Below are 6,000 nucleotides of genomic sequence, written 5' to 3'. Positions count from 1 at the left end.
TCAGGTCACCTGGATAATTGTGAAAAAAGTCCCCAGGTTTAGAGTGGAGCAGGGTATCAGTCTCTGGCCACCCACATACACCATCCTATGGGTGGATACCTTCCAGGTACTGAGGTGCATGGCTCCTTAGACCTAAGATCCACAGAAACAGGCACAGCCATCATTCCAAAGCTCAACCTGTCTCTATAAGGTGACCAACTAGACCTCTGAACTCACAGATTCTCCAAAATGTCTGCACCCAAGGAGCAAAGTGTCTGATTAGAGTGTCTGGACATATGGAATGCATTAACCTCAGAGCAAGAAATCCAGTAGTAAGCTGTCTGACTCCAGGACTTGTCCTGATGAGAGGAGGGCCCCCATATTCCGACAGATCCCAATCTGTCTGGATGATCACATATCTGAGGATACCTGTGTGCAATTCCTTGAGTCAACCAATCCAAGCAGGCTGCAGGAACATCCACCTTCTTGCCTGGGGCTCTTCCCACACCACAAGATCTACAGCAGATGCCAGGAACTACCAGCCAATTCCAGAGACAACCAGATGGCTGAAAGCCAGTGTAAGATCACAACCAACAAAAACCAGAGCAATATTAACATCTCCAGAAGCTTGTAATGCAACAGCAAGCAGCCCTGGATACCACAACACAACTGAAACACAAGAAACTGACATTAAGTTTATGTTAATGAAGATGATAGTGGCGTTTGAAGAGGAAATTCTGAAAGAAATATAGAAAGATAGAGTGAAAAGATTGAGGCCTTAAAAGGGGAAATGAATAAATCACTCAAAGATACAGGAAAATACAAACAGGTAAAGGAAATGGATAAAAATGGTTCAAGATCTGAAGATGGAAATAGAAACAAGAAAGAAAGCACAAATTGAAGAAATCCTGGAGATAGAGCACATGGGGAAAACAGGAATTACAGAGGTAAGCATTGCCCAAAAAACACAAGAGATGGAGGAAATCATCTCAGTTGTAGAAGATACAAGTGAAGAAATTGAAGTATCTGTCAAAGAATGTTAAATATAGAAAATCCCTGACAAAAAAACATCGAAGAAATCAAGGACACCATGAAAAGCCAAATCTAAGAATAATAAGAATAGAAGAAAGAGACGATTCCAAGCTGCAAGGCTCAGGAAAAAAGATTCAACAACAAATTGGAAGAAAAAGAAATTCTTAAACACTGAAAATACAGAACAAAGAAAAAAATGTTAAAAGCTGGAAGGGAAGAAAGCCAAGTAACATATAATCACAATTCTATCAGAATCACCCCTGACTTCTGAGCAGAAACCGTAAAAGCCAGGAGGGCCTAGGCAGGTGTCTGAAAAACCCTACAAAATCACAGATGCCAATCCAGACTATTGTGCCCAGCAAAACTTTGAATCCCCATAGATGGAGAAAACAAGATACTCTACAGCAGAACCAAATTTAAGCACTATTTATGCACATGCCCAGCTCTACAGGAGGTACAAGAAGGAAAATACCTACCTACAAGCCCAAAACGCACAGGATATAAGTAACTTCACTACAGCAAAAAAAAAAAAAAAAAAAAAACAAAAAAAAAAAAACAAACAAACAAACAAACAAAAAAAAACAAAACAAAACAAAAAAGAAAAATCACACAAACATGCTATGACAACCAACATCAATATAAAAGGAACTAACAGGCCCTGGTCATTAATATCTTTCAATGTCAATGGACTCAATTCACAAAGGAAAAGACAAAGCTAACAATGGATTTATAAAGAGGATGGATCACTCTGTTGCATAGAAAGATAGATATTACCTGAGAGTAAATGGCTGGGAAAAAGTTTTCCATGCAAATGAACCCAAGAAGAACGCTGGAGTAGACATTCTAATAGCTCTTAAAATAGACTTTCAAGAAAATTAATCAAAAAGGATGAGGAAGGACACTTCATACTCATCAAAAGAAAAACCCACAAATTCTGAAGATCTCAATTCTGAACATCTATGCCCCAAATACAAGGGTACACACATTTGTAAAAGAAACATTAATAAAGCTTCAACCACAAATAGTGCCCCACACAATAATAGTGGGAGGCTTCAACAGCCCATTCTTGCCAAAGTACAGGCCAACAAAACAGAAATAATGACATTAACAGCCAAACACAAAAGAATACACCTTCTCAGCATCCCTCAGAACCTTCTCCAAAATTGACCATACTGTTGGTCACAAAAGAAGCCTCAGCAGATATAAGAGGATTGAAATAGTACCTTATATCTTATCAGGGTACCATGAACTAAAGCTAGACCTCAAGAACAATAATAAAATGCCTTTCAAATGTATGAAAACTGAACAACTCTCTACTCAATGACAAGTGACAGATTCCACTTACTAAAGTTGGATCAAGATTGGGTAAAACAATTAAATAATCCTACATCCTATAAGAAAACAGAAGTCATCAAAAGTCTCCCAACCAAAAAATGCACAGGATCAGATGGCTTCAGCACAGAATTCTACCAGACCTACAAAGAAGAGCTAGTACCAATACTCTTCAAATTAATCCACAAAATAGAAACAGAAAAAACACTGTCAAACTCATTCTATGAGAACACAGATACCTTGATATTTAAACCACAAAAAGACCCAACAAAGAAAGAGGATTTCAGACCAGCTTTCCATATGACACACAAATACTTAATGAAATGCTCACAAACAGAATCCAAGAACACAGCTGAAATGCCATCAATCATGATCAAGTAAGCTTCATTCCAGGAATGTAGGAATGGTTCAATATATGGAAATCCATCAATTTACTTCACAGTATAAAGAAATTTAAAGGGAAAAAAGCACATGGTAATCTCCTTAGATGCTGAAAAAGCCTTTGATGATACCCAACACTTGTTCATGTTAAAAGTGTCAATCTACAGATTCAACACAACTCACATCAATATACCAACACAATTCTTTACAGACCTTGAAAGAATGATTCTCAACTTTATAAGAAAAAGTACATAATACAGAAAGGTAAAACAATCCTGTACAATAAAAGATCTCCTGATTTAAAAGCTACTTGGTGCTGGCATAGAAACAGACTGGTGGATTAATGGAATTGAACTTAAGACCCAGAGATAAACCCATACACCTACAGAAACTTTATTTTTGATAAAGAAGCCAAAACCATACAATGGATAAAAGATGGAATGTTCAGCTAATGGTGCTGGCCTAACTGGATGTCTACATGTAGAAAAATGAAAATAGATTCATATTCCTCACCATGCACAAAACTCAAGTCTAACTTTGATCAAGGACCTTAACATAAAGTTAGAAACACTAAATGTATACAAGAGAAAGTGGAGAAGAACATTGAACTCATTGGCACCGGAGACAACGTTTTCCTAAACAGAATGCCAACAGCTCAGGATCTAAATGGGACGTCATAAAACTGAACATATTTTGTAATGCCAAAGACGCTGTCAATAAAAAAATGATAGCCTGCAGTCTGGGAAAAGATCTTCACTAAACCTACATGCAACAGAGGGTTAATATCCAAAATATATAAAGAAATGAAAAAATTAAACACCAGCAAACCAATTAATCCAATTAGAATGTGGTACAGTGCTAAACAGATTTCTCAACAGAAGAATATCAAATGGTCAAGAAGCACGAGGAAATGCTCAGCATCCTTACTCATCAGAGAATTGCAAATAAAAACAACTGTGAGATTCCATCTTACACCCTTCAAAATGGTTGAGATCAAAACCTCAAGTAACAGCATGTGCTGGAAAGGATATGGAGAAAGGGGACCATTCCTCTATTGCTGGTGGGAATGCAAATTTGTACAACCAGTTTTCAAATCAATCTGGTGGTTTCTCAGAAAATTGGAAATACCTCTATCTTAAGACCCAGCTATACTCCTCCTTGGCACAAACTCAAAAGATGATCCATGATCCAACAAGGACATTTGCTCAAGTATGTTCATAGCAACATTTTTATTTGTAATACCCAGAAACTGTAAACAACCCATATGTCCCTCAACTGAAGAATGAATAAAGAAAGTGTGGTACATATACACAATGGAATACTATTTGGCTATTAAAACAAGGACATTATGAAATTTTCAGGCAAATGGATAGAGATAAAAAAAGATTGAGTGAGGTATCTTAGACCCATAATGACACACATGGTATATACTCACTTATAATCAGACATTACCCGTATAATACAGGATAACCACACTACAATCCACCGACCTAAATAAGCTAAGTGACAAGGAGGACCCTAGGATGGTGATTAATTATAATTCAGAAGGGCAAATAGAATAGACAGTGGAAGTGTTTGAAGGTAAGGAACAGGACAAGAACCTACCATAGATGTCTTCTGAAAGACTGCACCTAACAGAGCATCAAACCAGATTCTGAGACTAACATCGAAACTTTGGGCAGATCATGGGGAGTGCTTTTGAAAAGTGGGAAGGGGGGTGCAAGTACCCAAGTGGAGCAGGTGCTTTACAAGAAGACCAAAAGAGCCAATAAATCTGGGCCCAGGTGGACCATTGTAGACTGATGAACCACACAAGGATCTGTATCAGCAATGAAGAGTTTGTATTTTCATAATCACTCACTTTTGACATTGCAACATTGTTTTGTCTTGTTTTTGTTTTGTGTGTGTTTTGTGTGTGTGTGTGTGTGTGTGTGTGTGTGTGTGTGTGTGTGTGTGTGTGTGTGTGTGTGTGTGTTTCTGTTTGTTTTGTTTTTGGTCAGAAAATGCTAAGAAAAAAAAGATTTTAAAAAATGCCCAGTCCTCTTACCAGGACTTTCCATCCAACCCTCATGTTTAAGTCTCATGGTTATCATGCATCAAACAATCTTCCTGAGGAAATTGTCAATGAACTTCCCAGTCTACAGATTTAGTACTCCAAGGAAGGAGTAGCGTTTAGTTCATTGATGCACAGGCTTGTTCTATTACCCAGGATTTCAGGGACAAGTGATTTACTGAGAGGCAGATGTCTCTCTCCTTTTCATTGCACAGACTCTTATAATTTACAGGTTCTGTCAATATGTACTCATTGCATATTGCTAATCTAGACACAAAGAAAAGTTCCAACAAGCTACAGTTTGACCAGTTAACATTTCTTAATGTGCTGCTTTCTATTGTTGTTTCTTTGAGGCTTTTGTTCCTTCTACTCACACATCCTTTCTTAGGGGTGCCAATTCAGTTGGAGGCCATAGTTTTATTACCATGTCACAATACAAGGTACATTCATTGCTCTTAACTCCTAGTCAGTAGGAAATAGAGCCCTGCACATGATAGCTTCCTTCAGTATATTAGGTGATACCTTTAAATTATTATACATTTTTACAAAATGGAGAAGGATTTCTCACATGCCCTAATGTTTTCAGAGCAGTATAAACCATGGGTGAACACACTGATGTAGGTGCAGGGATGGAGTACAAGACACCTCTACTCAAAGACTAATGCAGGATGAATGGAAAGAGGGGAGGGAAGAAATTCAAATCACAGAATGTAAGAGGGACTTGAATTTTGCACCGGAATTAAGTAGATGATTTGGAAATGAGAAATGTAGCAGGACTATTGGCATTTCCAAAGTGAGAAATAAATTAATCATGTTCCGTGCACACATCAAATTGTTCTGCAGACATAAATATTCCACAGAAGACAATCTGAAGCACTTATAGCCAGCAGTAAGAATGGACTCACTGGTGTCTTTGGTTCCCTGTGCATTCATGGAACAGGCATTTTTTCAGGCCTTTGCCAATTCATCTAACACGGCAAACACTAACTAATGCAGCATGTTTTCGTCAGTCAAAATTGTTGTCACATGAAAAGTTTCATGCTTCAAACTTGGCCAAAACAGCCCAATCAGAAAGTTGACTCCCGAGCTCTTGTTGTCTGTCTTCTTGTCTGAAGTCATGGTCCCTGCGGCTAGAGAAGATCCAAAACCACATTTTTTTCCTGACTTGTTTTTAAGTCAAACACAGAGCCTCAGATGCAGAGCCTAAGGGAAGAGTTTCAGAA

The sequence above is a fragment of the Acomys russatus genome, chromosome 19 (genome assembly GCF_903995435.1).
Source record: "Acomys russatus chromosome 19, mAcoRus1.1, whole genome shotgun sequence".
In the NCBI taxonomy this organism is placed as follows: domain Eukaryota; kingdom Metazoa; phylum Chordata; class Mammalia; order Rodentia; family Muridae; genus Acomys; species Acomys russatus.
The sequence above is the reverse complement of the archived record's forward strand: the minus strand, read 5'-3'. Positions refer to the sequence as shown.